This window comes from Lytechinus variegatus, chromosome 10 (genome assembly GCF_018143015.1).
Source record: "Lytechinus variegatus isolate NC3 chromosome 10, Lvar_3.0, whole genome shotgun sequence".
NCBI lineage: Eukaryota > Metazoa > Echinodermata > Echinoidea > Temnopleuroida > Toxopneustidae > Lytechinus > Lytechinus variegatus.
The window spans coordinates 6,327,831-6,339,227 of NC_054749.1; the positions used below are offsets into that span (position 1 = coordinate 6,327,831).

At 36.8% G+C, this 11,397-nt stretch overlaps 1 long non-coding RNA gene across 2 annotated transcripts; it reads right to left on the reverse strand.

The window, feature by feature from the left end:
- Positions 1–5,765: 5,765 nt before the first annotated feature.
- Positions 5,766–10,515, reverse strand: LOC121422935. Of its 2 annotated transcripts, none has more exons than XR_005971209.1 (3): positions 10,327–10,515; positions 8,608–9,199; positions 5,766–6,111 (listed from the first exon to the last, which is right to left on the reverse strand). It is a non-coding gene; the product is annotated as an uncharacterized LOC121422935 (long non-coding RNA). The 2 variants fall into 2 exon arrangements; XR_005971210.1 differs by lacking the exon at positions 10,327–10,515 and adding an exon at positions 10,199–10,313.
- Positions 10,516–11,397: the final 882 nt, after the last annotated feature.

The window sequence follows — 11,397 nt, forward strand, 5'->3', positions numbered from 1 at the left end:
TCTACACCTCGCGCAAATCGGACTCTAAACACGAAGTGTTGGGGCAAAAAGGACATCCTTTATAAAATATTTTAATTTTGTTTTATCATCCCCGCAAATTCGACCCTAAACACGTAATTTTCCTAGCGATATAGATAATCTTTTTTCATTATTTTTGTGTTTTTGACACCCTTATCACGTGACAGCCCGCTACACCGAGGGTCCGCGAGACCGAGGGTCCGCGAGACCGAAGGTCCGCGAGACCGAAGGCCCGCGAGACCGACTTTTCCCCCCCTTCATCTGTTGCCGCGGTCGAGTGGTTTAAGGCGCCTCGTTGCAGCGGCGTAACAGGTGCCTGTTATCAGGGGGGGGGGGGGCAGTGTAAAAATAATTCCCGGTAACTAAGTCCAGAATCAGTGGCTTTGCTATGATGTCATTTTAGGCATGTTAGGGGGCGGTGATGAGCACGCGAAGTGTGAGAATTACTTAATAATGAGCGCGTGAAAGGCGATCCATATTTTAAGGGGAGTTTCCCCCTTCCCGCGCGAAGCATGGAAGCTCTGACGTTTTCTTCGAATTTGTCCTTGTCTGCTCTCGCTCGTCTTACGTTCTCCTATACCTTTTTATTTTCTCGCTCACGTTTCCCCCTTTTTTGGGGGGTGGCTTCTTTTGGCTACAAAGTTGTTATCAATTAATACATATAATTGTTCATTTTTGTTATTCATTCATTTATTCAACTATTCATTAATAGATTCCCTTTTTCATATCAATTAGTATTATTAGACTGGGAATAGTTTGCAAAAATGATTTTCATAATACTACGAAATCGGACACCCCATCCCCTCTCTTACTTTATCGTCTAACGAAATCATACCATAGTATACATAACTTTAACAAAGAGGACTGTTTATAAAACGTTGTCTGGTATTAGAAAAATATTCATCTATTTATTTGGAGTGTCGGTTTTAAAAATTGATTGAATAAACTAAAGTGCTGAATAAAATAAAGGAGACAAAATGAAACAAAGCAAAACAAAAATGCCGAATAATATTAACAATTTCAATGATAGTAATAATAATAATTATGATAAAAACAACGGTAATAATATAACTGCTACTACTACTACTACTACTACTACTACTACTATACTACTACTACTACTACTACTACTACTACTACTACTACTACTTCTACGAATGTGAATACGACTCCTACTACAACAACTACTACTACTACTACGACTTCTACTTCTACTACTGCTGCAGCTGCTGACATCATAACAAAAATAGTAACACCAATAAAAAATGGGTTTTAGTAGAACTCCCCAGAGGACTACTTCTCCGGAGGGCGACTCCCCCATGATAACTCCCCAATGAAAACTCCCCCGAAGGACCATTTTCCCGAGGACAGGTATTAATGTACGTTCTTTTCTTTAGAACTTTCACCTTCTTGTTCTTCTTATTATTCTGTTTAAATGAAAAAAAAGCTAAGATAGAATTGCCCATAATGAAGGTTCAATGTTCCAGGTGTTTGTATATTTCCATAATATTTCCAGTTTTCTTGTTAAACATTAAATGCACAAGATCATGAAGCAGAATAAAAAACGTTAAATGAGTAGAGTTAATGATTAAGTAGTGTCAGTGAAATAAGGCATCGTTAGTTTATACTGTAAGTAGCAGAAACACCCCCTCCCTACACCCCCCCCTAGAGACTCGGACGTTTCGTGCGCGCAGTACGTGTTTCGCACGATTCGCGTGCTCACCACCGCCCCTTAAAATGAAATCCTAGCAACGCCACTGATTCTATTTAGTTACAGGGAATTATTTGACCCCCCTCCCCGATAACAGGCACCTTACGCCGCTGCAACGAGGCGTTTTAAACCACTCGACCGCGGCAACCGATGATGGGAAAAAAGTCGGTCTCGCGGGCCTTCGGTCTCGCGGACCCTCGGTCTAGCGGACCCTCGGTCTCGCGGACCCTCGGTCTAGCGGACCCTCGGCCTCGCGGACCTTCGGTCAAGTGGTCGGACCCCAAAAAGACATCCTTTTTACGTGTTTTTTTGTCGTGCATGGTATCCACTCGTCAATGTAAGTGCCCCCCGGGCTCTGATCATGTCCACCAATTTAAAAAGTTAAACAATAATACGATACAAATAATCGATTAGGGAAATGGATTAATGTGTTTGGCTTAGAACCCATCACAAAGTTCTGCAAATAAGTTTGGGGTCACTGAAGTACTGATAGGGGTGGCTTGGGGTCCATGGACTACCACAATTTTCGCGACCAATGCTCCCCCAACAAAAAAACCCTAAAAAAATGAAAAAAAGGGTAAAAGAGTGAATTGTGATTTTTTTTTCGGGAATATTATGTCAAAATCCATCACAAAATCACTGACATCTTTATATTAGAAAAAATAATTCTCGCTCGCGTCGCTTTATCGCATATATGTCTTTAAAATTCAATATATATGTCTTTGAAATTCAATATGGAACGTCTGGCTTTCTCATCTTGCTCTTTTTTTATTTTGGTTTTAGTTTTTTCATATTTATCATTAGTTATGCGACGGTAATCATGGAATGCAAAATTCTCACAAAATGGGAAGCAATTTAAAAATGAAATATTGCTAAAAAGTTGTTTCAAGTAGTAAACTCCCAATATAATCTTTGGATTATTTTTATTATTTTTTTATGTATTAATTTATTTTTCCGTCAAAAAATACAAATACTTTAAGACAATTTTTCAATCAAATATAAAAATGCAATAAAAGAAAACATAATGGACCGAGGATGCTAAGACGTGCTGAAGTATTCATTAAATTCCACATGTATCAAACTTTGCACAATGGCTTGAATGTGTTTGGAATTACATCGTTCAACCCTGTCAGTAATGAAGATAAACAACTTTGGCATGCTGGTTTCATCGTTTAAAGAAAATTTAAGATTTTTGAAAACTTTTGGTCCAATCAGACACTGATTCAACAAGCATTGCATGTTCAAAAGAAAAGGAGACTTTTATGTTTAAAAATGCGAAAAAACCTAATCATTTCATCTTAATTCTGACTTTTCTGAATATTTAGGATTACTGCACATTCCATGATTACATAAGCGCAACATAATGTAACATCACCTTATTTCAGTACAGACGAATAATGAATGTTTCAAAATTAATGATACCAATTTCCCCTTCCATTGTTGAGTAACAGAAAAGGAATCAACATCCGAAGTTGAATTGCGGAACATTGAGGGGTTTACCGCCCTTTCACACGGTAAAAATATCGTAATTTGAATGATTCCAGTGAAAAATAAGGCTAATGACGAATATTGAGCACGTGTGAAACCAAACTAGAACAGGATTAGAATCACGAACGCTAATCACAGTCACGATTACAATAGCAATCATCATTACAATGATGATTCAAGATTCACGTGTGAAAAGGCCCTAAGTTTGATGGGAGTAAAGACATGGCTGTGCACTTCATAACCTGCATAAGAGATAACCAGGAAAGGAATCCGTATTATTTAGGTGTTTCATTAAATAAACCATTTTTATGGGGGGGGGGGGCATTTTTTTATAGAGTTTTTTTGGGAGTGATAGGGACTATTTTACTCTAAATATTCCGAGATTGCTGTGATTGCTCATGTAACGCTCATGGAAGGCTTGACGTGATAACATGCATTAACAATACAAGAAAAGGTCATCAAGAAGCCGAAAATTGTATAATCAGACATCAACTTTAAAACAATAATATTCAAAACAATATTCTTATTGCAATATTCTTGTGAGAAAGCAAAGTGACAGAATGCACTACGCTATCATGTGAACATAAAATTGGGTATAAAATCTTTAATCTTTTTCTATATATTTTTTAAAATTATCATTGTGGACCTACTTAGCAACTCCTTTTGCAAGCAAACTGAATTGAATCCAATCTCTTTTGATTAAAAACATGATTTTTCTTTGCCATTTTATTCACGTTTTCATGTGAATTTCAAATTTTCTTTGGTATCATTGGAGCGACAAAAAATTAGAGACCAAAAATAATAAAATTTATGAAAATTGGATCTAACCCTTTTGACAAATGAGCTACTATTCAGAAGAGTTTGGTTCCAAAAGGGGTGAGGTCCACTCAAAGAAAATCATTTTTTTATTATCCCATATTGCAATATTCTTAAGCGAAACTAAATTTTCATGATACCTTACCATGAGAACATAAAATTGGGGTTAAAAAGAAATATACCTGTCTTCATATATTTTTTTGATATTCTTTTCTAAAAAAAGGATTTTCTTTGCCGTTTTAGTTCACTTTTTAATAGGAATTTCAACTTTCCTTTGGTATCATTCTTATAGAGCTACCAAAAATCTATACATTAAGACCAAAAAAATCAAATTTGATGAAAAAATGTATATGTATGTATGTATGTAATGTATGTATGCATACAGTTGAGGCCAGAAGTTTACATAGACCCAGGAAATTCGAAGAAAATTTGACACTTGCCAAACATCATAAAATTTACTGTATCTTAGAAAGTAATTTGTGCTATCATGACAAATTTGATATCAAACAAATGACTATGTCATGCCCCTTCATCACATTGCTTTGTCATCGGGAGCTGAAAAATATCTGTCATTTTTCCTCCAAAAAATCTTCATATTTTAGACAAATTGAAAATAAAAACTTGACAAAAACATTTCATATTTGTGCTAGTTACTTTTCAACACAAACATTTCATATGACACTTTTTTGTTCAGTGGTGACATATTATGATAGAAAATGTAATATGAATCATAGATCTGACATTCATATATTTCTATGAAACGATGTTCGAAAATATGATAAACATTAGAATATTTGGCACAAATATCACTTTTTTCTTCAAAGAAAAATTTCAACTGAAATATACTTTAATCCCAATGACATCCCAATCATGTGAAGGAGCTTAATACGCTCTTTTATTTGATACCAAATTCGCCATGGTAGTATTTATATTTCACTGAATTCCATGGGTATATGTGAACTTTTGGCCTCAACTTAACAGCCTTCAACAGCCTCAATATACAGAGTATGGAAAATCTATTAAATAAATGATAAATATAATACCTATCACTAGAAAATGTAAATTATCAACTCAATTGTTATATATTAAAACTATTTTATGCATCTTACGTGTGTTATGTCCTCGATTGGTTATAATTCACAATGGTAATTTAACTTTGCTAAATGTTAACTACCATGGTAACAGGGATCAGATGCTAATCGAAATCCAGATATTTGGAGTACCATCATTGGCGCATAGAGTTTAAAAAAAAATGCGGGTACGTACTTTATACATAGGGCACTATTCGTAGGAAGGTGCTAGCGGGTCGAAAGTCCATGAATTGATATATAGGCTATCGTTCAAAGATTTTTTTTATTGAAATGGTAAAATCAAACTTATATCCCAAATATTTCGACTGAAACTTAAACTGTTGAAAACAAATATGAAAAACTCCTTTTTTGAGGGGGGGGGGGCGTCTCCATATCCAAAGCTCCCAAACTTACCATTACATCAATGGTTAGAACATTATGACATTGTTGCCATAAGGAAAGCCCTGGGGCCTGTCTTACAAATAGTTTTGATTGATTCAATCAATCGCAACCATGGAAAGCCAGTAATGTCAACACCTATTAGGCATGTTTGCTAAAAAAATTCTCTACAAATGAATGTATATCCATAAATTAATTGATTACTTGACAATTTGGTGTGTTCTCCTTTGTTTACTAAGGACATTTTGCAAATTTCCTGAAGAGAAAATATGACACTGATGGCTTTCCATAGAATTACGATTGATTGGATAGTCGTATCTCTTTGTAAGACCGGGCCATGATCGCGTCCCAGTGAGAATTCCATAATACACAAGTCCATAATCCCCATGGCGTTCCACGGCCTGCTCGATTCACCGCAGTAGGCCTACATCGCTGACCAAAGTACTTACATGATCTGGAGTCGTGGTCGTCGAAGTCGTCGTCATCATCGAATATCGCTTGCTCCCATCAGTTTCTCATGGCCTCGAGGGATTCACTACTATAGCTTCGAGGGTTGCTCGAATGGATGAAATGCATAGATCTAAAGGCCTATACCACTTACTGCCGACACTGAGAAGAAAATGAAAATTGAGAAATGGTATATTCATTGAACCAAAAAGAGGTGCGAGCGAGTTAAGAACTACGATTTTACTTATCTAAATTTTTGCTATTACGCATGTACTGCCCTACATTTTATTTATTCCTTTCAGACGCCATTTTCATATTTTTACGGGGTGGGGAGGAGTCGATATTCTGAAAATAATTGCTATGCTAATGGTGCCCTGGCCACATTCGTTCTAACTGTTGCTACCAAGACCAAGTGCTATTAAAACGGATGATTTTTTTCAAGGTGTAGAACTCATACGAGAGCAACATAAAGGAGAAAATCAAGAAAACCTTATATATTAATTTAGGGAATGCGCAGTCTCCAAATATACAAGGGTATATGCATCATATAGGTCCTAACTGTTCATTTTGTCATATAATTTTAATAGGTTTCTTCACGTTCCTTAAAAATATTTCGTTACAGCGTTTCTCAGGCTTTTTCAAAAAGAAAAACCTGCAGGGATTTATAGCTTGAAAAAGAATGATGCTATGGTAATTTTTTTTAATACAAGTTTCTTGGTATCATTTAGGTTTACCTCTTTTAGACCAGCCTACCTATCTTTGAAAATATGAATCTGGGACTCGTTTCATAAAACTGGTTAAAATAACAACTTTGCAAAAATAGAAAAAAAGGCTGCCAAAATCTAATTGGCTGATAGTGAATTTATTCATCACCAGAGGTGTTTATGAAACAGGACCCTGAACTTACTTGAGCTCTGAAAATTGTGCTTGGTGAGAGCACGTCTTTGTAAAATCCTTCTAAGGGAAATATTGAATCAGAATAGCTGTTTAATCATATTAATATATCTCAAGAAATGAGACAATTTTTTCAGTCTTGAAACGTCAAACAAGGCAGTTTGACGACAATGTCTAGGGAAAACAATGAATAAAAGAGAAAAGGAAATGAAGGAGGGGTGACAACGAGAGAGAAAAAAGAAAAGAAAAGAAAGAGGACAATGTGAGAGACACGAAAATGAAAAAGATAGACTTAATGAGCGAGAAAATTAATTTTGCCCACAGTCATTTGCTAAGTTGGTAGAGTCTGAAGGGCTGTTTAATGCTGCAGCTCTTTTGCTAACGACAACTGTCTCACTCCTCGGTGTCATCCAATCTGTGAACCACTCAAACACTGAATTTCGCCATTGTTCTCCACAAATGTCTTTCACAAGTATTCGACACCCACTTTTCGGTCTCCTTACCATTACTTCATCTCTTTAAAACTCATCATTGTGCAACGCCTTCCCTCGGAAGTGTTCAGTATGTATCTATGGCCAATGTAAAACAGGACAGTAAAGGTAAAATGTTATAGCAACAGCTCCATTTCACAAGTGAATAGAATTAAGACAGTGATTTTGAATACTTTTGAATGATGCTGTACACTTTGTATAAGGAGACCGAGGATCCTAAGACCTCTTCGAGGGAATCAGATTAATAATGATGTAACTGCATCAATTCAGCACCCCAAACACAATACTGGGACAGCCGTTTCATAAACGAGGTAGAAATATTTTAACACTGCAATTATGGCAATTACCATGGTAACATGGCTTTGCAGCCAATCACAATCAAGGTTACCATGGTAGTTACCATAAATGCAAAGTTACAATAGTTGCAAGACTTCATGAAACAGGTCCTAGCTCTAGCTCTTCCTCTGTGGTAAGGTGTTTGCGCGTTATTTGAGCCTTTACTGACGGTAACTTTAACTTGACATTATAAGAGCTACCCTTCCTTCAATAGTAAGCCCATGGTAACAGTGATCAACAGTCGATATATTCCCATGAAAGTTACCAATGGTTGTAATCTTGTGTTAATTGCAAAATTTATGCAACAGGGCCTATATGTGATCATCCAAGGTCCGGTTGATAGATAGTTACTATCGTGATAACTTTACTATTCAATGGTAGTGTGTGTGTATTGAGTTTTGTCAGACGTGTATCAATCAGATATGATTATTTACGTCTGGGACCGACTTTTAACGTCACCATCCGAAAGACGTGACCAGGGCTCGAACCTCGAACCTCTGCATCAATTTGTAACTTCCCCACAGCTTGGATTACAGGCGCACGCCACAACGCCCAGGTAACCTGCATGAAATTCTTTATTTTACATGGCTGTTCCATGGGCATTGCTATACCACAACAGTTACAAATGGATAGCAGTGATTACCATATAACACAGTAAAACAAAAATTATACAACGCTGTTTACTCTATGAACCCTACAGTAATTGTTTAAACAAACAGTTTAAACAAGTGTTTAAATCTTAAGCAAACAAAAATTAATTTTCAATATCTTCAATAAATTAAACATGATTGTTTAAATGGTTAAACAAATACTGTAAGGTTCATATAGTAAACAGCGTTGTATAAAATCTTAAACAGCATCTTTACTGTATAGAAAGTTTTATGCAAATGACCATGGGTCTAAGACACTGTTCCTCTGTAATGAATGAAAGACTTACCACTGAGATCAGTACTTATGATTTCGGGGCTGGTGTTCTCCGTCCGAAGAGCCATGGAAGCAACAGCATTTCCAAGGACTTGGATGACACACGTTGCTTTCCTCTCCTTCCTCCTTGTCATTGAGCATCTCTAAGGACTTGGGCGGCAGGCAATGCTTCCTCGCTTTTCTGCTTTTCACAGAGCATCCCTAAGGACTTGGGCGGCAGGCAATGCTTCCTCGATCGCTTTTCTGCTTTTCACAGAGCATCTCTAAGGATTTGGACGACATGCATAGCTTCCCTCGCCTTCCTCCTACTCACAGAGCATCTCCAAGGACTTGGGGGCAGCAAGCATAACGTCCTCACCTTGTTCCTTCTCATCGAACATCTCTAAGGACTTTGGTGGCAGGACATTGTTTCCTCGCCTTTCTCCTTCTCACAGAGCATCTTCATGGGTTTGGGAGAATGGCATTGCTTCCCTCGCCCTCCTCCTGTTCACTGACCGATCCTCCATCAAACCTGCTAAATTCCGTCGATTTGAGAACACTTAAATTCCGTATGATCTCCTAACAAGAGTCACAGGCCCTCAAGAGAGTCCCTTAAGAGTTTCCTCCTGTCAGTGAAATGGAAATGATACCAATACAGTTACATGACTATAGCTTAATTAAAGACAACTTGCATGTAAACTTGGTCTCATTTATAACTTTGTCCATATAATTTATTTTTATATTTATCGTTTATATTCATCTTTAAAGATTTTTTTTTCAAGTGAAGTGGTGCTATCTACAGGAAAGTGAAAATTATTTTCGAAAGGTGGTAAATACATTTGATCAAATCCCATTTCTACCATGTCAATGGATCTTCATGTGAAATACTATACATGACAAGTATTATTGTCTTTTAACTACCAGAAGTCAGTTTTGACAAATGACAAATAAACGTCCCCTTACGTTACATGTATGTCAATGAATTATGAAAGGAAATGGTGGATAATAATTGAGAATTTATTTTAAGAAAAACTCGTCTTTGCACATTTCCCTTTTCTTATGAATTCTATCTTATGTTTGATAAACTATGAACTGTGGCTACAAAGCGACATGTTTACCATGAAAAACAAAAAAAAAATCCCAGCATTTAGATTTGGTCTATACCTCAGGCATTTAATCCAATGATAAATCGAACAGAATTTCTCTTTAAAAAGGAGCAAAAAGGGCACCCTCTTACAAAAATCATGGACCTACGAGTGCTTTTTAATTTGTAAACAACTTTTCGGCATTAGTCCTATATGTTTAAGATCGCATGCCCGATCTGTAATGAAAATCATAAGTCAGAAAAAATGGAACCAGTGGGATTCGAACCTGCCATCTACAGCGACTTAACCACCGGGCTATTCTGGTTCACGGCTAAGTCACTGATTCAGAGAAACGTCAAGGACATTATAGTCTGAATATTTAAGTTCTGGACATTAATATCAACGAAGCAAAACATTGAGCATAATGATTTTACTTTCCAAAAACCTTCTCCGGAAAGTCGACCACGACACGGGTTTTGATCTCTACGTGTGTATATAGACATGATTTAATAAAAACTGGACTTTAACAAGTTTACTTACCTACACATAGTTCCTTTGCTGCTGTGTATTGATTGTGAACACTGCAGGCTTGAAACGTTTGATAGATGGAAATTAAAAAATGGAAGAGTTTTTGACAAAACCAACTGAATATCTGTAGCTTTTCTCACCTTTTTAAAGTTTTGTTCTCAGTCAAGTAACCCTCTACTTAGCTGGTTGCGAAACAGTCGGTTTGGAACCTCTTTCCATCAAAATTTATTCTTTGCATGAATGTAAAACGAAAAACATTTCATCAGTGGCTTTACGCACGGTACACCGAATTCTTTTTCGTCTAAGAATAGGCAGTGCCCTTTCATGCACTGCCTCGCGCCATTTCAGATTTTTCGCGCCATTGTGCACTCATGTCACCTCAGTGCGCATTACGTAATCGCCAAGTGCAAAACCAGTCAAGCGCACAACTTAACTTTCAATTTCAATGAATTAAGTCGATATCAAAGCATTTATAGCAATGAATAACTATTTAGCTTCTTCAATTCTTCACCAAAGACTCTCCAGGCGGGGGTGCAATTAATTAAGGGAGGTGCATTACTGTAATCATTTTGACAATTAGCTATAGCTTGTCATCTGCACCCCTCTTTTTCAAATTTGCTTATTGAGTCCCTTCCATTTCGAATTGCAGGATCTGCCACTCATCCAAGTAAACCGTTCGTTGTTGTATAATTGTATGTTTTATGTATATAAAATATAAATATGCAAATTATGTCAAGATCGGTGTTCCAGCGGTATATGATCCACTTAGGAGAATGTCAGCAGACTAGAGACCGGACTGGACCTGTCCTGAATTTGGAATGATCGCTTTCAGTTAATCTGAAAGGGCCGAAGCTATATACACGTTGATCAAACAAAAGGAGGAATCACTGTGAACTAACCAAATATCAGAATTTTGGTGTACAGGTTTTTAGTGAGCAATATAAATTTGATTAACCAGTTTCGAAGAAGAAAAATAACAGGCATAATTATCAGCACGAAGACAATTATTTGCCACTATGGTATCGTTAGTATATATTTTTAGGGATGCAGACTGTAGATAATTTTAAACATAAATAATAAACATTCCCGGATAATAATGAGGAAACAGGGATGCAGCTTTCCTCGTTTTCAGTTCCAAATCGCCATTGTGGCTCTATCCAAAACCTTTTTTTTTGGAGGGGGATGATGACCCCCCCTATTGAGTATGTCAG